Source organism: Canis lupus, chromosome 23, assembly GCF_003254725.2.
Source record: "Canis lupus dingo isolate Sandy chromosome 23, ASM325472v2, whole genome shotgun sequence".
Taxonomy (NCBI): domain Eukaryota; kingdom Metazoa; phylum Chordata; class Mammalia; order Carnivora; family Canidae; genus Canis; species Canis lupus.
Genome location: NC_064265.1, coordinates 18,977,994 through 19,004,404, shown reverse-complemented (window position 1 = coordinate 19,004,404; position 26,411 = coordinate 18,977,994). Strand labels below are relative to the sequence as shown.

The 26,411-nt window shown below is 38.8% G+C and overlaps 1 protein-coding gene across 1 annotated transcript in view; it reads left to right on the top strand.

The window, feature by feature from the left end:
* RARB (retinoic acid receptor beta) overlaps positions 1–26,411 on the top strand; it is a 725,304-nt gene that overhangs the window by 28,480 nt on the left and 670,413 nt on the right. Inside the window, exon 2 of the mRNA XM_035705024.2 lies at positions 2,437–2,514. The gene's annotated coding sequence lies outside the window, so the exon portion shown is untranslated. The remainder of the gene's footprint in view (positions 1–2,436; positions 2,515–26,411) is intronic.

Below are 26,411 nucleotides of genomic sequence, written 5' to 3'. Positions count from 1 at the left end.
CTTATAGTATGTGATCAATAAATTGTATATGTGTTATAAGAAAACAAAACTAAACCTAGGAAAATTTAGACCTACCATGTCTGAATCTCTGTGATGGAGACTGGTAATCTGGGCTTGTAATAAGTCCCGCAAAATGATTCTTGAATATGTACACTATTTTGAAACTCTTTATTCTGCTCATATACAGTTTTTGTATCCTGGTCCCATTGATTATTTGAAATGCCTTGTCAGTAGAATTTTTCAGGTGTGAATATTAACATATGAGGTTCCAAGGCTTTCCTAAGAAGGAACCAAATTGTAGATCAATATGGCAAGTTCAGGAGATTACACTGAGAGGCTTTTAACTTCCGGGTGAAGCTCTCTAGGGTGAACATTCAGAAGAGGACTCCAGGGGAACTGACCCTTTTTTGGTTTGCTCCAGCCAATCAACAATACTAAGAAATAGAAATACTTCGTGATCCACTGTGCAAGGAAAATAACTGTGAGGTAAATAAGGTATTATGTCGACTATGATGTCCCTAAGGTTGGTACAGTTATCCAAGCAAAAGATTCCTTGTACCCAGTTATGTAAGTTTTTGTTTGTTTGGTTTTTTCTTTTCTTTTCTTTTTTGTACTCAATCCACCTCTCCCTGATGAGTTGCCTGTCTTTATCATTATGCTTTGGTAACTTAATATGATAACCTTGAACTTTTGTAAACACCTCTCCTCTTAAAGGCTCGGTGTTTGGGGCCATTTTCAGTTTTTAAAAATAAGCTATTCTTCAATATGTTACTCTCCGGTTATTTTGCTCCACCTTATTTGCCTTAGGGAACCTCGGAGATTAAATCTTACCAAATCTTGAAGCTGCCATGATTTGAACTGCTAGGTTTTTCTGCCTTAATTTCCCCTCTGTGAGTTCAAGAGGTCAGACGTAGTTTGAGGCAACACTTAAGGAGTCTGTATCTTGAAAAAGCAATTGGATTAGTTGGGTTGAATCTCTTTCCTTTTTTTTTTTCCACATTGAAATGATGGGGTGGGAGAGTGTCAAGATGAGTTTTAAATTGATTTATTTGGAGATAAAATGCACCAAAGCTGAAGAGGAAATGCCTTCTCATTATTTAGTTGCTGAGCTGCACCTGAGAGTTCATGATGATGCCAAGAGTATAAGTGAAAGCACCCAATTTTTGTTCAGTTAATTCACACATACATTATAAATATTATAAATTAATTATAATACTTATAAGATATATACCCAAGCAATTTAAGGAAGTTTAAAAAAGCAAGGGTGTTGCAGTTTGTCTTCTATCTACTGAACTACATTACTTTTAACAACTTCTCATTTTAGGCCCCTGCAATATTTAATTTATCACCCCTTCAATTTCACCTACTAGAGAATTGAGAATTAAGGATATTTTCGCCTGTTCCAAAGCTCTTATGAACTTTCACCTTCAAGGATTAGGCACAACACAGTCACCAAACCTTTTCCCCACTGCAGTGTCCGCCAAAAGACATTTTCAATTAAAGTTGCTCCTAAGAGTATCAGAAAAAATAAAGGACACCTGGTTAAATTAGAATTTCAGATAAACAGCAAGTACATTTTTAGTGCACATATTTTCCATGCACTATTTGGGATATAAAAATCTATTTGTGGTCTGTCTGAAACAACATTAATTGGGGAGTCTTGTAGTGATTTGTTAAATCAGGCCACCCTATTGGCTTCTCTTGGGATTGATGTTATTGGACTACAGGAATATCCAATTGTGATCATTAAGCTTCAACCTAAGGGAATCTTGGAGACAAGTTATTTGGCTTCTCTACCAGAAGGAAATTAGGACCAAATTCTATTCTCTGAAGAAAAGACAATTTAGAACCTAAGACTTCATTTTTTTTGAGAAACAGCTAGGGTCAAAAGCCACTGTCATGTTTCCCTAAGATGAGTGAAGCAGGAATTAGAGGTATTTCTCCTTAGGCCCTAGGGTGAATATTACCATGTGAAAAATGAAGAACCCAAGAAGATCACAACATGTCTTTTTCTCTTTTAAGTCTTCATGGATCTGGGTCACAGCTGAACGTTTATACAATCTACTTTTCAATTTGTTAGGGGATCAAAGGTCTATCCTAAAGGTAGCTACACCATTATCACATTTATCATCTATGTGAATCCTTTTGCATACAGAAATACCTAGTTACATCTGAGTCCCGTTAATACAAAGCTTAGCACAAAGAAACCTGTGCCTCCTCACTTTTCTTCCTCTCGATGATCATGGCTACAGTGGACACAGTCCAGCTTAGTTTGAGATTTAGCAAAGGGGCTTGGTGGTTTCTTCTCATTATGACAAGGATGAACTTGTCACGTCGTGGAAAACGAGGTATTGCGAAGAAGGAGGCAAAGACCCGGAATAATCAAATCTACTTTTTTTTTTTAAGACCACTAACTCAAGGTATTTGTTATTACAGGATTCTGAATATTACTATGAAGTGACAGTCACCCTCCTTTTCATCTAGAGAACTGTTCTCAGGATCTACAGAAGAGAGGTATGCTCAGATTTACTCCTTTTAAACTCCTTAATACTCTTATTAGAAGCTACGTTCAGTAATTCCCTTTGTAATCCGCCTTATCTGGCTTCTGGAGTATTTATTTTGATTAATCACTTTGATCCATGGTAATAATTTCTTGCCAGGAAAAGCTCTGAGGAAAGAAATGATGTGCTGTTTTATGTTGAAGTATCTCCTGAAGGAACATGGTTCTGGGGGTTAAACAGCTCTAAGTCTGTTGAAGGTGGGGAGGTGAGTGGCCACTGGTAAAGTGAGGATGGATGCTGAGGGGAGGCATTTGTGTCAGAGCTATGTGGTAAAATAGGAACAGAGTTTCTCCTAAAACCCCCACGTAGTTATAATAAACAGTTTAACATCAAAATGACTGCAGGCGTCCTGTTATTGTACTCACCTGGAAGTGAAACAAAACAGCCTTTTCTCACTTCAGAGGACTGGAGTTTCAAACTGTGATATTGTTCTAAAAAGGATTTAGAATTCTAAATTTTTTGGGTTTCACATGTCCTACAAAATCCTAAACGCAACTGATAACTGTCTGCTAGACCATTATATTTTCCCGGGGTGAGATACACAAAGATAACAAAATCAGAAACATAAGCTTTATATATTTGCTGTTGGAAGTGGGAGTGCTTGAAAGTTTAGATCAGAGGTTTGCAGACTTCTGTAAAGGGACTAAATGGTAAACATTTTAGGCTTTGTGGGCCTCACGGTTTCCTTTACTCAATTTGGCCTTTACTCAATTGTAGAAGGAAAGCAGTATTAGGCCACATACAAGTGAAGGAGTGCAGACACTGAAATCTGATGTTGACATTCTAATGTATCCTCAAGAATTTTTTGTAAAGATATTCTTTGAGAGCACGAGGTTGCTCATGAGCAGAGGAAGGACAGAGGGAGAGGGAGAAGCAGGCTCCCCACTGAGCAGGGAGCCTAATAGGGGACCCAGTCCTGGGGCTCCATGATCATGACCTGAGCAGAAGGCGGACACAACCAACTGAGCCACCCAGGCACCCCTGTAATTTTATTTTGTGTGTTTTGTTTCACGTTTTGTTTTCTAGCTCAAAGGCTAGATTTGGCCTTAGGTTGTAGTTTGCCTCTGCTTTAGATCCTAAACCAAGGCAAAGCCTCCTGCGAATCTCTGCATACTTTGTACTCATTATCATTGCAGAGACCTTATGCTACACTCCTGTTATAGTTTTCCAAAAAGACCCAGGCCCAAGGCAGAAGTGGTTAGTGCCTCACGGGGCCGGACAGCATATCTTAAGCTGTGCCTTGTGGGAGGAGGAAGGAGCGTCAGGTATTGACGATACCTGGTCTGGCTGTTTATTGCCAGAAGTCTGTGGACAAACCTTGTGCACCTGGGCTGTTCTGCTTCCCAGCCAGTGACCTTCCACCTGCTTTAACTTTAGTCTTGTAGCTCTTAAACTAGTTAGCAGAACTTTAGGGAGCTAGAAGTTTGGCAGCTGTTTTTCAACATAGCAGAAGGTCAGAAGGCAGAAGGTTTCTTTATATTACATTTTTATTGTTTCTCTGTGATTAAAGGGTTTGATTTCAAACACTTGACAAGAGTTGTTTGAACATAGATCTGCCTCAGTGTAGGCAAACTCAAGTGAAAGAAACTAACAAACCCGTGGACCCCCTCCCATCCTTTATTCTCTACACCAAATAAATAGATCAATTGGGGCATGATGATTGAATAAAAATAATTCTTTGCAAAAGAAATAATTGTAAGCAGTTCTCAAATGTTTTCTTAAAATCACTGAAGCTTTCTCTAAATAATACACTTGCTGAATGTTGAAAATAAGACTATATGTAAAAATGAAAAGCTTTCCTTCCTTGTGTGAGCTAATAATGTGCTGTGTGACCTTAGATAGGTTACTTCACTTCTCTGTACCTGAGTTAAATAAAATGAGGAACTTGAGGCATATGAATTCAAAGGGTTCCTGGGTATACCTAAAAAGATGAAATAATAGAATATAGAGTGTAGGTGTCTCATAACCACTGAGTAAAAGAGCATTATTTTCTCACCATGGTGTTATAGGCTTAATTATGTTCCTCCAAAATTAATATATATTGAAGTCCTAACCCTGTAGTACCTCAGAATGTGACCAGGTTTGGAGACTGGGCTTTTGAAGTGACAATTAAGGTTAAGTGAGGTCACATGGGTGCACCCTAACCCAGGTGACAGTCTTTGGAGATAGGCCTTCAAAGAGGGGACTGAATGAGACAGTAGGCTGGGGCCATTGGATGACAGCCTTTGGTGCCTTTTAGAGAGCTACTAGGGATGCCCTAGGACAGAGTGAAGGCCATGTGAGGACACAGAAAAAAGCTGCGTGCAAGCTAAGGAGAGTGGCCTCAGGGAGAAGCCAGAACTGCAACCACCTAGATATTTTAGCCTTGTCTAGAACCTCGAGAAATTTCTTAAGGCACCCAGTCTGTAGTATTTTGTTATGACAGCCTTAGCACACTAATATACGTAGTGTTGCAAAGAATGTGTGTAGGAGTGCCATCCTTGAGCTGACCTCATGAAGCAAAGGAGTAGTGTGAACTTGATTCCCTCCCCATTCCTTGCTCCACCTAACCACTCCTGGTCTGGAGCGCAGGGTGGGGTTGGATTTGAAAGAAGAGGTGAGGGGTGCCTGAGTGGCTCAGTGGCTGAGCGTCTGCCTTCAGCTCAGGTCATGATCTCGGAGTTCTGGGATCGAGTCCTACATTGGACTTCTAATGGAGAGCCTGCTTCTCCCTCTGCCTATGTCTCTGCCTCTTTCTCTGTCTTTCATGAATAAATAAATAAAATCTTAGAAAGAAAGGAAAGAAAGAAAGATCATTGGATTGTGTGGACCTTCCTGGCTTTCTTTGGAGAAAAGTTTCAGGGTTCTGAACATCAATAAAAGATAAAATCTTAATCTGTTAGCAGCATATTTTTCATATGTCTTAGTGAGAATTCAGAGTTAAACTTCTTATTTGCCAGATACTGCTTTCATACCATTATTGATATAGAGAAGCCATTCTCAGATGTTTTTGTCTCTTTCATACCCTTCAGTCCTACAGGACTTCAAAGCTTTTATATGTGGGGTATGGCTATAGATATTTATATATTAGAAAGTAAAAATGAGAAATTTGCTAATTGCTTCATTTAGAATAAGCCTATTAACACAAATAACATTTTTTATGAAAAGGGATTTTCCCAAAGCAAAAACAGTGAAGAGCAGAACCTTTTCCTCCACATTTTTGTAAGTTTTTTAGTGTCTAGCCTAGTAGAAGGTAGCTGGATTGGCATATCTGCTTCTGCCTTCAAACTGTTGCGATATCACATATTATACTAGATTCAGAGAACTGCAGTATACGCAAGAGCATGAGAAAGGCAAGTGCCACCTTGGCATCAGGAGGAAAGTACTTGAGGTTTCATGGATGTCCTGCACAGCCCTATCAGGACTTGTGAGATCAGTTTGAGAACCTCTGCTAGGGCAATATACCCAGAAAAAGGTGATTTATGGTTTCTCTAGTAAGACTTGGTTGCCTGCCCTGTTGACCAGGCACAAACTTCTCCTCGTAGTTGCCTTTTTAAAACTATGTCTAAAATGGTTGTCAGTGGAACACTTGTAAACATGTAACTGAACAACTCAAAATTAGGACCACTTCGTATGTAGGGCACAAATGGCCCTGCACAATTTAAAGGTACGGCTGAAAATCAATGAAGGCAAAGAAGAACTGTTGCTTGTAACCCACATGGCCTGTAAGGCATAGTGGGTTTTTTTGGTTAATTTTTTGCACCTGATTTAGATTTGCATTTACCTATGCATAGGATCTGTCTCCATCAGTCACATATTTGACGGCTACTAAAGACTGCAGTGATTAGAAAATCTAAGGCAGAGAATTTGAGCTATATGGCTTTTCATCCTATGAATGAGGAAATGAATGTCCACATAGGCTGGATGTATTGCCCAGGATTACCCAACCAAGAAATACAGCACTTGAGATAGGAAAGACCTTGTTTTTACATGGCACTGTGCCATACCTATACTACTATCCTCGGCCAGCTTAGCAACTCAAGCTGAATGTAATTGTGAACTAAATCAGAGACTATAGAGTCCAAGGGTGATCATTTGGTTGTATAAAGACTCCCGAAGACTGGAGTCAAGAGAGAAAAATAATAAGACTTCAGTGGATTTGGGGCAAACTTTGAAATTCAGGGAGGGGTAGGACGGGAACAGGTTAACCCAGTGAAAGGAAGAATTTTGAAAAAAAAAACATAGGGGCAGGTGGCCAGAAAAAAAAGCTTTGTGAACATGGGCTGGTGGAGAGGTGGTGGTGATCAGGGGTGAGGGGAACAGTTGCTGAGGAATAAGGAGCAAGGAGACTGACAGATGGGGTGGTGGTAGCAACACCCTCTCTGAATCCAAGCTTTCATTTGTTAGATGCTTCATCTAACAGGGGTGGCAGGTAAGTGGCTCTTACCTGGAGCTTGACAAAGGATTCCATCCAAGCTTTTGGCCCTGAAACTCCCATCACTGAACCAACCCAGCTAACTAGCCACAGATGTTTTGTTTATAACCGGAGGAATTCATGTGAGGTTGGTGATGACATTTCCCTGTCTATAAAATGCTGATAGTTAAACAGTGATACTCTGTGCAGCATTTGGAATCTCCATCTTGAGAGGCAGTTCTTAAGTGTAATGGTTTAATGGTCATTTAGCATGATGGGCCTTTGGAGTGTAATATCATTTGCCTGCCAGTTAAAATGAACGCTTCTCTGTGGGAAGTCAAAGATCATGTCAGCATAACTTGGGTTAGGTGAAGGAGCGCATCAAGATGTGAATGCTAAAATTGAGAATAGGGAATAAAATCTCTTGTATGCCTAGCCTGTTCATAAATCCAGTGTAATTAAAGAACACCACTAATACCTACCAAATGGGAAATACACTCTGAATCGGTGAAAAGTTTGACTTATTTCTAAAGAAGTGATGCTTTATTATCTTGTCTATTTTTCACCTGTCCTCTGCGTAATGCTTTTCTAATTTATTGATAAGGTTGAGGTTACCACAATAAAGAAGCTGAACTTCTTGCCTGTCCTGAAGCTGCTGTGTCCCTCCTCTTGCTGCATTTGTGGAAGGAGGAGGTGTGGTCCCTGCCTTTCGGGGCCAGTGTTATACCCTTAGCCTCTCAAGGGGGCCTCTTCCCCATTCAGGAACATCATTGCTCCAATTTACCCTTCTCTCTCCTAGTCTCTTCCATCTGTTTCTGCTCACAGATTGTTTCTTTTTCCTTCACTTAGAAAAGCTCCCTGGCTGTTTGGACATACTTGTGTTACCCTCTGCACATAACCTTGAGCTGTGCACAGTCACACCCTGGCTGCTCCTGGGGTAGCCACTATTGCATGCCTATGGCATGGCGGGGGCTGCAACTGATCACATCCATGTTCTTGGCTCTCTTGTCTGGCTCCTCATCTTTCTCAGTGTTTCCTCTTATTTTTTGGTCAGGATTGGTGGTCTACCTTCCTGCTCCTGCTCCATGCTCATCATGGGCAGTGTCACCTGCACCCAACTTTTCATAAGCATCTTACCCTGCCTTTGAATGTATATACCTTCAGCTCTGCTCTTTCCTTTAAGCTCCAGAGCCAGATACTCAACTGATAATTATCCACGTCTACCTCCAACTCACCATCTCAAAGCCAGACTTCAACATTGTCCTCCTTTACTGCTAGGCACAGCTGCTGTCCTCCACATCCTGGAGCAGGGGTCCACAAGCTGTAGCCAGTTGGCCAAATTCAGCCTGTACACAGTTCTGTAAATGATTTATTGGAACATACCCCTACCCATTTTTTAAAGTATTTTCAAGGGGACTGAGTGACCTGTAAAATGTAAGATATTTATATCTGACTGCCCCCCCCCCCACTTTTTAAAAAAGATTTTCTGTATTTATTCATGAGAGATACACAGAGGCAGAGACATAGGCAGAGGGAGAAGCAGGCTCCCTGCAGGAGCCCGATGTAGGACTCAATCCCAGTACCCCGGGATCACACCCTGAGCTGAAGACAGGTGCTCGACCACTGAGCCACCCAGGCATCCCTATATCTGAGCCTTTACAGAAGGAATCTGTCAACCCCTGTCCTGGAACACGAAAATCCTTTGAAGGGCTTGATAGTACCCACCAAAGGGTTTTATCTCCAGACTTTTTTTTATTCAGAGATTGGAGAATTTGCATTTGTAACAAGTTCCCAGGTAATGCTGGTCTGGGAGCTACCCATTGAACAGACTCCCAGAACAGTGTTCTCAATTACATTGTCATTCACTTCGATCTTCCAAATGAGCTTAAATTTCTCCTCCTCATCAAATCTACATACTGAAATGATTTTTTAGAAATACACATTCATCTAAAACGTGACAAGTTTTCAGGGACTTCGTCTTACCTACAGGTAGGTTTCATCTCCTTGAACAAAGTATGGATCCCAGTAAAAGGAAAATGACATAAACCACAATAGTTAACCGCATGAGCGGTCTTTATTTTGTATCAAGCCCTTGACAGCATTAACTCATGGATTCCTCACAATGACCCAGTGTGGTAGGAACTTTTATCAATTCCATTTTCCAGATGAGCACACTGAGATTCAGTGCCAAGGTCATGGGGCAGGAAGGTGGTACAATCAAAATTTGAACCTGAGCAGTCTGGATGCAGAGCCTATCTATGCTGCACTGAATCTCTTTATAACCCCTTACTCAGTGCCCCCCCCCCTTAGTTTTGTTACAGTATTACCTTAATAGGTACAATTAGAAACCTAGATACATTCTCCTGTGCTAATAGTTCCTGTACAACTATAAAACCAAACCAAAGTGAATACAAAGACACAATTCCAATAAAATCTAAGTTAACATTAAATTGATGTTACACATGATACTGAATATTTTACTAAATATTAATTGTCTTTTGCAACATGAATTGGTATCTATTTGCTACAGTGAGGCTCTTGTGGGTTCAACCTAACTACAGCCTGAGGCATGTTCTGTTATTGCATTTCTTTTTCAAACTCCTGTGAAACCATTTTTACACAGTAATATAATGATAATTTGCCTGAATGTGTCATACAAATATTGTGTTGACCTCATTTCCCCTCATCAAACTTTCTAGGTAGTAAGACTTGCCACCCATGCCATCAAAAGAAAGTGTTGGCTCTGAATCCTAGAGGGGTTCTGTGCTTTCAGGTGGTTAGTCACAGACCCTCGTTTGAGGAATCTGAAGTGTAGCTCCTGGGCGGACATCTAGAGCCCTTCACAGTGGATCCCAGGATACCCTTCCTTACTTCCTCTTACTACTTTCTTGTCTTTTAAATTTCACCAGTACTAAACTGCATGTAAGCTTAGGTGTCCAGTGAATTGCTTCATTTTTTCAGGCTTTGGTAAGAACTCTCCTCTGAATGACTCCTCCAATCCTTAAGCCCACCCCTCAAATCCAGTGTACTCCCAAGCCCTAGTCATCCTGTAAAATTCCATTTGAACACAGACTTCTCAGCAACCCACAAAATGGCCTGTGTGTAGCAGAACAAACTAATGCCTCAGTAATGCCCGGCAAGGTCCTTGTGAGCTACCTCCTGTCCTACACTATGGTTCGAGGTGAGCTCCACAGTGTCACAGCAAGCTTTAAGAAATAGGCTTTGTGAAGAATGAGAACACCGAAAAAGCCAGAAGCAGCAAGAGAAGCAGTTTTGTAGGTCCACTAACTTCCCCTCACCCTCCAAACTGTGCTGCTGGGTCCCAGTACTTGCTGGCCTCACTCACACTGGGGGATTTAGGTTCCACATGTAAAGTATTCTCCCTCTGTTTCTCTTCCTTTTGCAGGGAAAGCTTGAGGGAGCATCTCTCTCAGTGGAGGGATAATCAGACCTGCTTGGCAGCAGGCAGACTGGGTCTTGGAGTAGCAGCTATTCAATAGAGTTGTCTTGGAAAACCAGCTGCCCAGCATCTAGATACCTTAAAACCCATCGAAAGTTGCTTATCCGTCCTGTGGGAGGAAGGGAGCCTGCTGAGGTTGGGTCATTGGTCCCTGTGGAGGCTGACTTTGGGTGCAGTCCCAATAAATGGCTAAAGGGGGAACTGCTTCAGCGTTCAGGCAACTTGGAATTGGACCTCTGTGTTCTTTTCAGATCTGCTTGCACACTCCTCTGCCCTCATAATGTTCCAGTCCTGTCAGGTCTTCAGTGGCCCATTAAGTTGAAAAAGCAACTTTGGAAATTCTTCTAAGAAAAATGTACAAAAATAACAAAAGAATGTGTAGAGGCGGGATCCCTGGGTGGCACAGCGGTTTGGCACCTGCCTTTGGCCCAGGGCATGATCCTGGAGACCTGGGATCAAATCCCACGTGCATGGAGCCTGCTTCTCCCTCTGCCTGTGTCTCTGCCTCTCTCTTTCTCTCTCCCTGTGTGACTATCATAAATAAATAAATAAAATAAAAAAAAAAAGAATGTGTAGAGGCTTGGGATTTTTCCATTGACTACCATTGAAATCAAATTGAACACCAGGCAGATTTCCAAGTCAAGTGTCAAATAATGAGTCCCCATTGAGAGCAAAGTAGTTACGGTGAGATTATAGGTGCCTATTGAAGTGATCAGAGATTGACAACTCCTTTCTACCAAGGAAAGTGCAATTCTATATCTCTGGATGGGTTATACAGAAAATAGGGCTTGATATGTGTGTTGTAAGAACTATCAAATTAAAATAATTTTGCTGGGCCACATTAGCACTGAAAATCCTTTCAATGCTGATTCGGTAACAGTATAAAGTGCATGTGTTACATGTGGGTGTTAGTTTCTTTTAAAATCTATCCTGATACTGTCTGGATGTAGAAAATCAAGGTTTTTGAAATCAAAATAATTCATTTAATATACAACAAGAATAGAAGACACTTCAGAAGCACATCTATAATGCATGATAGCATACTTAGTGTTGAATCCACTTTGAAGACTGATAAGGCTTTTAAAAAGTAAATCACTGTCAAAATACTTCATATGTTAATATCATTTGTGGCTACTTTCCATTTCTGTTTCTGTGAAGCAAGAAATCAACAGTCTATCTCCCTTTTGTACAAAAAAACTGAATAATTCTTAATACAGTGTAGTTCTTTATTCACTTAAGTAGGTGTTGTTATAAATGCCTTACAGTGAACGTACACTTAAAATCACTCGTTGCAGTTGTTTGTATATGATTCTTTCATAATATTAAGTTGGCTTGTAAATCTGATCAACTTTGTTATTTGTGTGCCTTATTTTTATATTGGAAAAAATCTGATATGAGGTACAGAGTGGATTTATAGAGTTCAGAAGAAAAAATCTGATATGAGGTACAGAGTGGATTTATAGAGTCCAGAATATATGGCTCTTATACAAATATGAAACTAACTTAAACCAACTAAAATAATGCTTTATGATCCTTATAAAATTTAGTTTAACACTTCTTGTAATTGGATAATTACGTTCAAAATCAAAACTTTGGAAAAGGGAAAAATAATGATGAATCATTCAAAGATTCCAGCTTTCTAGAATGTACACATATGGATTAATGTCCTTCCTCTAAATTTAGCATTATATAAGTCAAAAGTTCTCTAAGCAATAACCTGTTGCCTGTCATTAAATATCAGAAATTGTTTTTTTTTTTTCGTATCTAGATAATTATCTGTTGTATGGATACATGATAGTGTATACTAACTATTCCTTTTGGTAGACCTAAAATACTTCTAATTTTTGCATCTTATGAAAAACCAACATACGTTTATCATCATTATTTCTTTAGGGTGAGTTCTTAGAAATGGAGCTATAAGATCACTAAGTCAAAGGGGGTCTTTATTCATGCCGACGGAGTGTTTTTCAGGGGAGGTAGATGAATTTACATTGCTATCAGTGAATTAAATTATTCATTTTACTAGTTTGCCAGTATAAGATTTTATAATTTTTAAAAATACCATTTGGTAAGTCATCTCTGCCGTCTGCTGTGAGATACTTTGTCATTAGGTCTATTCCTGGTTTCTGTATTTGATTCCATGGGTGCATCTGTTGATTCCTTAATTATTATAATTTTATAGCCTTTAATAATTGAGGGAGTCAGTCCCTCTCATTATTCTTTTTGTTGTTTTCAGAATTTTCATGGTCAAACCTGCCTACTTATTTGATGGTCTGATTCACATTTGTATAGTTCAGGGAGACTTTGAGTGCGGTATTCTTTCTCCAATCCAGAGTGATTGGCTTACTTCTATGGTTATCCATATATTTTTTTTCATGTTGGAAACCTGATGACTTTACCAAGGTGCCGCCTTGTTAATCACTTATTCTTTATCTTCCCTCCTGCCTGCTAGGACATAGTATAGACCTTTTTCATTTGTTGGTTTGGACCTGCCTTTATTTCAGAGAATTATTTGTGACTATTTTTGTTACTCATTTTGTTAAGACTATGTTTATAATTTTAATAATTTACTAGAATATATTTGCATTTCTTGTATAACCTTGATTCGATTTAGATATCAGTAATTTTTTTCTCCATTTTAACATGCAAATTTCATTTTGCTATTTCTCCTGGTCTGTTTTACATATATACAGAATCTCACCCCCTCCACTGCTATTACCTTGGTCTGATCCACTGTCCTCTCTTGCCTCCCAGTGGACCTCTGCTTTGTACTTTTGCCCTTCTACCGACTATTTTTAACACAACCATTGGTGTTCCAGTAATGTGGGTCCTGACACTCTTCAAAGTCCTGGAATGGTTCCCTATTTAACTTGGATAAAAGCCAAAATCCTTACAGTGGCCTACAAGGACCTACAGACTTTGTTTTCCTTCACCTTCCCGTAACATGTGTATTATCTTTCTGACTCCTCTGTAGCAGCATTATTCGCCTTGCACTGTGTCCCAGCATCACATGGCTATCCCATAACCACAGAAGGCACACTCCCACCTTGCAACCTTTTCCTTGCTTCCTCCTCCTACCTGGAATGCTGTTCCAACCAATTATTCATTTAGCTAATGACCACATCCCCTTCAAGTCCTGGCTCAAATCTTACCTTCTGTGTAAAGGTGCTCTACTCTATTTAATATTCTAAGCCATGAATAGTCCTTCCCTCCTAGACCTCTTCCTCTCCTATACCCTGATCTGCCTTTTGTCATAGCTTTTACTTTTGAGCCTTCTGTTTCAGAAGTTTTCTTTCTGAAACTTATTAACAGCAAACTTTCTCTGAGGGCCAGATGTAAAATTTTCTGCTTTGTGGACTCCATTGGTCCACAAAGCAGAATAGCTACTCAGCTTTGCCCTTCTAGCATGAAAGCTGTCATAGCATAGAAAACATGTTTTCTCATTATTTTTTTTTAAAGTAGCTGTGTTCCAGTAAAACTTTATTTACAAAAACAGATGACAAGCCAAATTTGGCCCATGGGCCATTATTATTTAATATTTTACATTTTATTACATTTGTCTTTTTCTAGGTTAATAGTATCTTGCATGAATGATTAGCTTATAAAACCATTTGGGCCTAGCATTTTCTTGGTGGAAGTACTTTTCTATTTCATTAATTGTTATAGAATCTTTCTGGTATTCCGGTTCTTTTCAAGTCTATATTACTATACTAAATTGTTCAGTTTTCTTTTTAATCTCTCTACCTCTGGTCATGTCTTTTATTCTAAATATTAATAAATTCCTTCTCTTGATTATTCGTGTCAGAGATTTTACTATTTTTAGTCTTTTCAGAGGATCAAAGGGATTTTATTACTTCCTATAGTATGATTTTCTAATTTATCATTTTCTGTTCTTATTTTTAATGCTTTATTCTTTGAGCTTACTTTTTTTGAATAATTAGCTCATTAATTACTAGCTTTTTTCCCCCATAGAATTTATAGCTATCATCTTCCCTCAAACAAGTCATTCTAAATCATCCTACATGCTTTGATATGTGATATTAACATTTTTGCTTAGCCTGTTTTTGTTTTTTTTTTTTTTTTTGATACTTGGGTAAGGTATGTTTCTAAGTATAATTAAAAAAATTATTAACACTTAACTAACTTGTTTTTTCATCAGAGACTAGGATGGTAAGGAAATACCGACTTTTTAAAATTAATTGAGCTTTGCTTCATGGACTAGCAGCAGTTCAACCTTAGAGTTTTTGGTGTTTATGTAAATTTGTAGTATGTTTCATGCTAGAAGTGTTCATTAAATTAAGCCTACTGATAGTGTTCCTCATTACTGATTCTTTTCACTTGCTAATTTATTAGTTACTAAGGCAGACTTGTTGGAATCTTCCAGGATGATGGTGATTTTTAAAATTTTTGTTGACATAGTTATATTAAAAATGCCCTTGAAATACTTCAAAGTCATGTTAATAGGAGCAGATAAATTTACAACTTGTGTTGTCTGCCTTAACATTTTACTGTGATGCTCTTTATTGCAAGTGGTACCTATTGTGAAATCTATTAATATGTCCGTATAGATCACTTCGATTAGATTTTGAAACATTTTTTCTGCTTATAATCTTGTTTTGTCCTTTTATATTAGGTGATTTTAGGGGTAAATATTATAAAGCTGGATTTGTTTTTTTATGGCTGTCTTTATCTTAAACTTTAGTTCATTTCTATTGATGGCAATTACTATAAAATTTCTAGCATATTTTATATTTGTCTTCATCTTTTTTCACCTTTGTTAAAATTTTCTTTGCATTTTTTTCTATACTCTACTAGAAGATATATTCATTGCCCTTCTCTTAGTAATTGCTTTAGAAATGAATAATTATACTATTAAGTCAAAATCTAATGGTAATGAAAATCTTTACCTCTACCCAAACAATATGCAAACCTTCAAATACCTTAACAGGAATAAATGTCTTCCCAGTTGGTATTCTTTTGTTGTGCAGGATTTTAATGCTATCTTATTTATTTTAATCCCAGGAATTTAACATTCTTCTCCTTATCCTCCCCATCCCCCACCTTCTCCTCCTCCTTTCTTCCATTTTAGATTTCCTTTCAGAGTCCTTTTCCTTCTTGATGTACATTGTTTTGCAGGTCTCTGCTGAAGGCTGTGTTGGCTGCCCAAGCTGAATGTAGATCTAGGAACCTTGGGCTGTGGGCAGGGTCAGATCCAGACGTTGGCCAGCTACTCAGGATGCAGGCTTAGGGCATACTATAGATCAGTGATGCAGTGTGCCAAGTGAGCATGCTGGCTCTGGGCTCAGGTATCCTGGGATCACATGGCAAATGTGCAATCTTGAGCAATTCCTTCTATACTTTAAGCTTTAGTTATTTTGTCCTTAAAGTAGGGATGATTATGGTACTGATTCACTGGTTTATCATGATGGTGGATGAAGTTAATGCATTCACAGTGCTCAGATCACTACTTTGGCTAAAGTGAACATTGAAATGTAAACAAATGCATTAATAGGATTAACTGACATTTGTTAGAACTTTTAAATGTTTTTATTATGATATAGTTGTCTATTTATAGAAATTTGCAAAGATATTTTGAGAAGTTCCCATACATCTTACAGACCTTGGTTGAAGTTAAAATCTTATGTAACCATAGTACAATTAAAAAAAAAAAAAAACAAAAAAAAATAAAAAAAAAAACAGGAAAATTACATCAGTACGATACTATTTATGAAATTGCAGGTCTTATTTAGATTTCACCAGTTATCCCACTAATTTCCTTTTCCTGTTGTAGATACAAATCAGCATCCAATATTATTCCAGCTCAGTTGGCATGTTGTCTTCATCTCTTCCCATCTGTGACTTCTTCATTCTTTCCTTGTCCTTCAAAACGTTGACCCCCTTTTTTTTTTTAAATAAAAAGATTTTATGTATCTGACAGAGCACAAGCAGGGGGAGAAGCAGGCTCTCCATTGAGCAGGAAACTCAGTGTGGGACTTGATCCCAGGACCCTGGGATCACGACCCAAGCTAAAAGCAGACACTAAACCAACTGAGCCACCCACGCACCCTCCTGACACTTCTTAATGTTGGGGCTATTGATGACTGAAGGTTAGATTGAGGTTTCTTATTTTGACTAGCATACCACAGCAGTGATGTGCCCTTCTCAGTATATCATACCAGGGGCCATGACATCAATATATCCTATTACTGATGATATTAACTTTGATGACTTGTTGAGGTGTGGTGACTGCTGGGTTTCTCCACTGTAAAGTGAAATTGTTCCCTTTGTGAATAATAAATACCTCCAAGGTATTTCTGAGACTATGGAAGTAACTTGTTTCTCCTTCAAACTTTGAGCAACAAATTTTAGTATCTGGTGATCTTGACTGAAACAGTCATTATGAGAGTGTTTGCTTAATGGTGACTTTCTATTTCCCACACTTATTCTCTCTTTAATAATTCAATTTTTTCCCTAGAAGAAAGAGTTGTTCCTTTTTCATTTATTTAATTAAATTATTATGGGTTATAATCCAATAAAAATAAGTTAAAGTATTGGTATGGAGGAGAGAACTGCAGACAGGTAGTTAAGAATTGTGGAGTAATCAATGTTAATCAAATCAGAAATGTTTGAGTATGTGAACATATTAGCAAGCATTTAACACTTAATTTTTAGGGCAGCCCCGGTGGCACAGTGGTTTAGTGCTGCCTGCAGCCCGGGGCGTGATCCTGGAGACCCTGGATCAAGTCCCACATCAGGCTCTCTGTATGATGCCTGCTTCTCCCTCTGCCTGTGTCTCTGCCTCTCTCTCTGTCTCTATGAATAAATAAATAAAATCTTAAAAACAAAAACTTAATTTTTAAAGCCATAATACACTGGAATTCTAGGTATTATGAACTACATGTCTTATTTCTCAAACCTAATGATATAAACCAAAAATCTTAATTATATTGCAATTATGTGATTCTAAAGATGTGCTGTATATTTATTGCTTTGAGAAATAAAACTTGCCATGTTATATTATTCCAAAGCATGTATGAGAAAACAGCATTTTCTCATGTGTAAAAGCATAGTACCAATGAGAAAAATGGAATTTAGTGGCATTTTATTTATCAAGTATCTATTACTATGGGCTGATGTAAAACTGTACTATATAATCTCATTCCTAGGCCTCAGTATATTCAGAAGCAACAGTTACATCAATTTATCATAAAATAGTAGCAACAGAAATGTAATTTTATTAATGCTGGGGCTCTTCTGGAATAATAAGAATATTGAGGGCTGAGAGGTAATAGTACAAATTGGAATGGTGGGTCTCTACTAAAGGCAGACACATCTTTTTTTTAATCCTGTGTATTTCCTCTAATTTTATTAGCAGTGCCTGAATTGAATAATAGTTTAGTGGTCAGATGTAGTAGATAGTATGTCAAGGTGATACCCAAATGTAACTTTTTGAAAACCGTTCCAGTTTAAATAGAAGCATTCCTTAGATGTACAGTGATTCTTAGAAACTGTCTTTTAGCTATTTAAGTGTTGTTCTCAAAAAGGATAGATTAAAATCAGAAATTTTAATACATTTGCTTCGTGCATCTGAAATTGGTTCTAAGAAATTTTATATAATACAGTGAAGTTGGGATCCCTGGGTGGCGCAGCGGTTTGGCGCCTGCCTTTGGCCCAGGGCGTGATCCTGGAGACCTGGGATCGAATCCCACATCGGGCTCCCGGTGCATGGAGCCTGCTTCTCCCTCTGCCTATGTCTCTGCCCCCCTCTCTCTCTCTCTCTCTCTCTCTGTGACTATCATAAATAAATAAAAATTTTAAAAAAGTATATATTAATACAGTGAAGTTTTTTCAAAAAAAAGTAGCTATACTTTTTAAATATAAAATTCACAATCTTTCTAAAACTCTAGAAAGGCTTAGTAATAGAAAGCCCAAGAACCTTCAAAAACTGGAGTGCTGATGTGACTTGAAATAGGATTTGTCTGTAAGTCAGTGAAAAACAATTGCAAGGCCTTCAGCCTCCTTTGCTAATCCCCAAGGTTTGCTTGTGAAGATGTTGGAACACGGTCACACGATCACAGCCAAGCCATCCGGTACAGCTGTGACTGCTGTACCATGGTAAAGGCTGCCAGTTACAGTGAAAATCTACCTGACCAAGATGGAGAGTTCCAGGTCTGTTCCTCCACTTACCTCTGAGAACAGTGGCAGGTGGACAGAAACTTCTGAGGAGGGAGATTTAAGATCTCTGAGGGAAAATAAAAGGCCCAGAGGTAGTGATAATTGAGGGCCTGTTAATGGAATGGGAACACGCCCTATCTATAGGCCTTCAACATGCACATGAAATTTCTAAGCAGCCTGTAAAGATATTCATACACTTTCCTTTGTACTTACCTTTCAAGATATATTGTTTCCTAGGTGGTTTTACAACACAGACATGCTGTCAGAATGGGTGGTGTGGTGGAGAAGGCCCTGCTTACCACCCACAGAGACTACTTTCTTACAGAAAGGGAAAATAAAGGTGGTACAGGTGCAAGGTTCCAAAATGAGAACAGGAAAGGACACAAGATGAGTGCTTTGAGGCTGGATCTTTAGCGTATACATGTCGAGAGTTGTTAATTTTATGCTGGTGAATGGACTGTTAGCATTGCATGACAATTGTCCTCTAGGAAAACATTTGTCTTAAAATCTCTGGTTTATATTAATACCAAATTGGTTTACGTGAGACCAATTTTCTTTTTGTTGGTACTTTTCTGGCATGTCTTTTTCTTATCATCTTTAACTATTCTGTGCTTCCTATGGGCCCCTCATAAATAGCATATGGTTATATTTGTGAATTTTTTTTCCTGCTTGGCATATTTCCTTCATGTTGCTTTTTTTTTTTTTAAGATTTTATTTGTTTATTCATGAGACACACAGAGAAGGCAGACACATAGGCAGAGGACAGAAGCAGGCTCCCTGCAGGCAGCCCCATGTGGAACTCGATCCTGCAACCCCAGGATCACACACTGAGTTGAAGGCAGATGCTCAACCGCTGAGCCACTCAGGTGTCCCTCCTTCATGTTGCTTTTTAAAAATTCTTTTTTTGCTTTCCTCATCCTCCACTTTTCTTGTAAAGATTTTATTTATTTATGAGAGACACACAGAGAGAGGCAGAGACATCGGCAGAGGGGAAAATCAGGTTCCCTGTGGGGAGCCTGATGTGGGACTAGATCCCAGGACTCTGGGATCATGACCTGAGCCAAAGGCAGTGCTCAACCGCTGAGACACCCAGGTGCCCCCTCATCCTCCATTTTAAATTCTTTCTTCAGATACCTCATCATAGTCTTGGTTGACTGTTTCTGGATATAGAATAGTGGAAAAGCTGGCTGGAGGCTCTGAGAGGTAGATGGGGCATAGCCATGATAAGGACTGCAAAGCAGGACTTCTCAGTACCAGCACTACTGGCATTGGGGGCCAGATCATTGTCAGGGACTGTCCTGTGTGTTGCAGGGCATTGAGCAGGCATCCTTGGTCTTTACCCATTAAATACCATTAGTACTCTGTAGCTGTGATAACCAAAAACATCCCCAGACTTTGCCATCTGTTCTCTGGAGTAGAGGGGTAAAATCAGCTCGGTTGAGAACCACTGCTGTAAGATGATCTACATGTACCATTTGGTGGGGAGCTCCCAGTGCCAATTTCTGTGGCTCTTTTTGGACTGATAGGATTTGCCAGGGAGAGAAAAAGAAACTATCTCCTACCTATAAAGACCTGGTTGAAAATATTTTTTTCTTTTTTCTTCCATTTTTTAAAAAAGATTTTATTTATTTATTTAAGAGAGCGCACATGAGTTGGGGGGAATGGCAGAGGGAGAGGAAGAAGCGGGCTCCCCTACTGCTCAACCAGCCCAATGTGGGGCTCAATCCCGGCACGCTGGGATCATGACCTGAGCCAAAGGTAGATGCTTAACTGACTGAGCCACCTAGGCACCTCTCATCCTCTGTGTCCTCTTTGGCAGAAGATCCATTTTGTTCAGCATTCTCCTCCTCCTTCCCATGAATATGGTTTAGCCAACACTGGCAGTCCCATTCTCAGAGCAATGATGGGTTGACAAATGCATATGTGACAGAAAACTATCTAAAGAGACTTAAGGGAGAGTTTTCACTGGTAATGGCAGAGTGTCTGGAAAAGCCTTCCTTAATAAAGAACACATAGGATGGGCAGTTTTCTCATTGGATGGATGGTGTGGGGATGGATTGTGATGCCTGGCTCTGCATGCAGCACTGCATGGAGCTAAAGTTGATGCAAAGCAGAAAGAGAAACAGCAAGGGGTCCTAGTGACAATGTGGAACCACTAATTCATCAACCCTGGATGCTAACTCTTAATTTTATTTTTCTAAACTTAGATTTTATAAATATCCTTATTTAAGCCATTCATTTGAATCTGACTTTTTAAAAATTTGCCACCGAAGTCTTTCTCACATTTTCCTAAAAGTTAGTTGCATTTTATAAAGTCCCGTTGATCTAGAATAATTACATCCTTCTATATGCATCAGTCCTTAGATACTCAGTGGTGAAAGATCCTCATTTACATAGACCTGTGTGAAGCCAGACTTTGAACAGTGTTCATGTGGGATTTTTTTTAGTTCCACTAAAGGAACATTTTTAAACCTGAAAGAATGGTGGGCTAAGAAGCAAATAAACTTTTAAATATTATAAAGTGCAAGAATTGAGAAACTGGGCAAAGCAGGAACACTATTGTTTTGACATTCTAATTATAAATACATTAGACTTGGTGCAAAAAAAATCATCAAACCATCAGTCTTGGCGATGGTTAAGTTAATTCACTTTTTGAAGTTCAATAACTCATCTGTGAAGTGTCAGCAGCTGGGTCTTGTTAATGGTAAGCCTTTCATTCCTGTTAAATCAATTGTAAATAATAGAACCCCTCAGAGAAAAATGATGAAATAAGCATTGATTTCCAAATTGGGTGTCAGATACAGCATTAATAAAACGCATTGCAAGCAAACAAGTACCTAATATACTCCGATCACTGAAATAGTAATCAAGAGGAAAAAAAATCATTGATTTTTGTGTAAGTTGCTAGTATTTTTACATTTCATTTGTATCTATGTATCATCTGATGAGATTTCTCATTTAGGCCCTATATGGTTATTTAATTTTCATTATCCTCATCAGCAGAACTAGGTTGTTTTGTGTAATGTTAGATTTGTTTCTCCCTTCTTTTAAATAGGTGACACATAGGTTTTTTTTGTTTTGTTTTGTTTTTTTTAGTTGACCGATACTAATGATTTTGTTATGTTTAATGCAATACAGTAATCATGTACAGCAAATCACATAAAACTGTGGAAAAAATGTAACCACTCTAATAAAATTTTTAAGGAAAATAAAGCTCTCTAGCAGGTGTACATGAAAATGCTTTATGCCTACGAACTCTATTTAATGTTAATGCCAGTATCTTGATTACTGCATACAGGATCTGGCTGAGATAAAAATGTGGCTGTGAACTGTTGATTATCCGGAAAACAGAGTTGGAAGGGCAATGTCATGTTATCTGTTAGACTGAAATACTGAAAACCATTAGGATCTTTATTCATTGAGCATTTTATGAAGGACTAGTTTGAGGGAAAGTACATAAATTTATTCTAAAGCCATACATAGGATGGGGGTGGAAAGAGAAAGGGTAGAACTTTCAAAAGGCATCCCAAACTTCATAAAGTTAAATAGCACAATTTTTTTTTCCGAGGATGGTGTCTAAAGATAAAGTATTAGTGATGTAGTGGTGATTGATTTTGGCTTGATTTTTCTGTTTGAATGCTGTTTCCTCACATCTCATAACTAATTATATTTTGTCTTTTAGTCTATCGTTTTTTTTTTTCTAGATTTCTTTATAAAACCTATTTGAAGGTATTCAGATAATGTTTTAACTGTTGGTGATTCAATGGTATTTGACTATTTGCTATCTATTGTTGTCTTTGCCCTCAAGAGCAGACTAGTAACTCTTCATAGGAACTTCATTTTGATGTAGATGGAATCCAAGAGTAGATGATACTCAGATGCAAAAAAATTCACTACAAAAAAAATAGTCAGAAATGGAAGTTACCCCTCACAAGAAAGAAAATATTACAAGCTGAATACCAGATGTGAAGTGACCAATGTAGCAACATATTTACAGAGTACAAGGAACTTGGGACCTGACCTTGTTTTCTCAGCTCACACACAGACCAACTACTGTGTATTCCAAAAAGGAAAATGAGATGCTTACAGAACTTATGCCAGATGAAGAATACTTGAAGGTCATGGAAAATTGTGCTAGGCATAAAGAAAAAGTAGATTGCAGGTCTACCAGCTGGTCAAGATCTGTTGTATTAGGATGATCATAAAATTTACCAAACAAGGGGAACCTTTGAGGAAAAAAAGGAAAGTAATAGTAATGATTAGGTTGGGAGAACCATCACATACAAGGACTGCACTGGACAGGTTGTGTGGTCATCCTAATTTTGAAGAGTTTGACTACTAGCCTCAAAGCATTCTTCAAGTAGGATCAATGGGAAGGAGAGAGGGCAGTGTGAGGGGGAGGCACTGGATTGCTGTCAAGGAAGGGATTGGTAAGGAACAGTTGACTGGCTGAAATGGGATGCCTATCCAAGAATTCCAGGTAGTCAATGGTATTGCTCAAATATGATCATGAGGCCATTTAAAAAGGACAGTTTTGTGGGGATTTGAGCATCAGAATTATGGTTGGACCAAATGAACTTGAATGTTCTTGCAAACCTTGAAAATCTATGGTTCTAAATTTTAAATGAAGTTCTGTGGAAAGATGTACTTTCTATGTCAAGTTGTCTTAAGATCCATTAGTAGAATTGTATTCTGGAATGAGTGCAGTCTAATATGGCAGGAGTGTAGCTCTGAGTCACTGATGTCTGAATGAACTAAAGTTTTGTCAAGAATGATCTGGACAGAAACTGTTTAGGTTGTAGGACCTACTGTTAAGACCAGTAAACTGAACTGGGTATGACACAAAATTAAGGTACAGTTTGGAGGCCTTGAGACATGAAGTAAAACTCCCTCCAAAGCAGGGTGTGTGATCCCTACAGTGCTCTTCCACTGGACTTGTGAGGCACCAGGATGATGTTTCAAATAGCACCTCTGAAATTTTATACAAGGAAGTTCTATCATATGTGCATTTATGCAATTTGAGCTGTAGAGATATATATTAGTGCTATAAAATTGTCCTCCGTATTTGTGTACTTTGCCTACCATGGATTTTATATATTATATGCTACTTCATAGAATGATTTAGAGATTTTTCAAAGATGATCTCAACTCCATGATCTTGTCCTCATTTGCCAACATAGCTCTGAACCCCTGTACTAAGGTACTCCTGATCTCTATCCAACAATTCCATTTTTCTAGGTCAGCTGTAGCTTCGTGTTCTTTGAGAAACCTTCCCTGCTAGCCATGGCTACACATGGGCAAACCTATCTTAGCCTTTGGTGGCATTTCCTGTCTGTAAGGCAGATTTTTGCACTGAATTATACCTGGCTCTGTTGTCCTCTATTTGTAGTTTGGGTACACCTGGCCTCTAACTAGACTCCACACCTCTTATTGGAGGGACTGAGTCACTCATTTCTTTGGAATCCTCCAGAATGAGGTGTACCCTGTGGATGGTTGTTCAGTTGAGCTGGGCTCCCTCTCCTTAATTGAAGAGACTGTTGCAGGAGCTTCATGATGCCTGACCTCCCAAGTGGAAACATCTGGAGATACTGCTTGCTACTCTGGGGGCAGCCTGATCCATACAGAAAGACTAAAGGGCAATCATGGGAAGGAGATTTTATTTGTTAATTCAATTTTAGACTGCTTTTCTATGTTAGACTTCAGTGTCTGTGGTGTCTAGGCCATGGGATCACAAAACGTTTCTAATTATATTTAAATGTTCTCCCTCCCTTTGGGAGTTACACATACAAACTGGCTGATTTCATAGTTAGGGATTCATATTTGGGATTCCTATTTTACATAAAATGCTGTGTTAATAGTTTGAAAAGTATTCCTCACATAAGAACTGTAACTTGAACTTCTTTAATTCCTGCTTTTTCGAATTATTGCCATGGAGGCATGAAAATTGGCATATTCTGAACACCTGCAGGTTTAGATTTCATAAGTAAGGACCATCAATTACAAAATACTCTGTGCATAATGGGATTGCAAGAGGATTTAAAGTCAGATTTCTTCTGTTAACTGGTATGCATGAGAAAAAATGATATATGGAGAACTTTTAGGGGTGGGAGAGACAAAAGGGCACTTCTAGTACAACGGAAAAATTTTTTTTACAAACTATCTTCTCAACGTATGATTTATATCTGTAGTGTATTGGAAGGTAAATCTTGGCTGAGGCCAATTTATTGTAGCACATCTCTGTAGTGTATTAACTGAGCAATGCTTCATAAATGGGCATGTTGAACCTCACTTCAAGTACCCTTGCTTCTTAGATTAATAATTGCATCTTTGAGGCTCAATGCTATTTTATGAAAGAATGCATGGTTTTGCTTATGTACTGGTAAGTACTTAATTAAGAGACATAGCAACAAGTGAACAACAGATTGTTTCCACTTACTGTAATGAAAGTCTGTGTTGTGCAGGCCAGCCTCTGGAATAATCTAACTGGCACAGCCACTACTTCTGGATATGATGCTCAATATTATGGTTGACTATGCATTGTGACCTCTGAAAGCTTCTTTTTTCCTTCTGGTCTTTGCATTGTAATATAACCTTGCAGCTAGCTACTTGGGAGAAAGGACACTGTTGACTCGTAGCAACTCTGGTAGGCTTTGGTTCTGCCAGCAGTGCTTTGACTGTGGCATTAGTACTTGTGGAATGTGTAGGAGAAGGCTGACCACTACAGAGGACAGGCCAGTGCAGTACAGATTTAGGCAGTGTACATACCCCTAGTGGCTTTTCTCTAGATCTTGGTCCACGTGTGCTAGATCACTAGTTGGTTCATCAGCATTGTTAGGTGCCCATGGGATACAGGCACATGTTGGATACTATATTATAGGACTCTATTAGTGCTTAAACTACCATGAGTCTTCATTTTTAAGGATAAGAAAGCTTTATTCGTGGTATCACCAGAATAGCCATCTATAATCCTTTTCCCACACCCTGAAACCTGAAAGATAGGCTGTTTTACATAGGATATGAAGTTTTTTTTTTTTTTTTTTTTTTTTTTTTTACACCATAATAACAGTAATGAAGCTTAAGTAGAATAGCAAATACTTGGGTAGTTCTGGGTAGCTGCTAAGTAAATACTTCCTATATATTGATAAGCTGTCACCATAACCCTATGAGAATTAAAGCCAGAGAAGTAGGGATCCCTGGGTGGCGCAGCGGTTTGGCGCCTGCCTTTGGCCCAGGGCGCGATCCTGGAGACCCAGGATCGAATCCCATGTCGGGCTCCCGGTGCATGGAGCCTGCTTCTCCCTCTGCCTGTGTCTCTGCCTCTCTCTCTCTCTCTCTCTCTCTCTGTGACTATCATGAATAAATAAATAAAATCTTAAAAAAAAAAAAAAAAAAAAAGCCAGAGAAGTAACTTACACAGATCCTAGTGGTGGAGCTGAAATCTGAACCTGGGCAGTCATAGCCTCTTCTTTTACCAGTCATGCATAGTGGTTTGAAGCTAAGGCCCAGTTATCTGTCGAAGTCAGATTTAAGTACTGACAACCTGAAATTTAACAATCAAGTTTTTTGTTGATGTGTTTATGCAGTCTGTAAAATGAGGATGGTCATAGGGGATCCCTGGGTGGCTCAGCAGTTTGGCACCTGCCGTTGGCCCAGGGCGTGATCCTGGAGTCCTGGGATCGAGTCCCGCGTCGGGCTCCTGGCATGGAGCCTGCTTCTCCCTCTGCCTGTGTCTCTGCCTCTCTCTCTCTCTCTATGTCAATTATAAATAAATAAATAAATAAATAAATAAATAAATAAAATGAGGATGGTCATAGAATTTAAT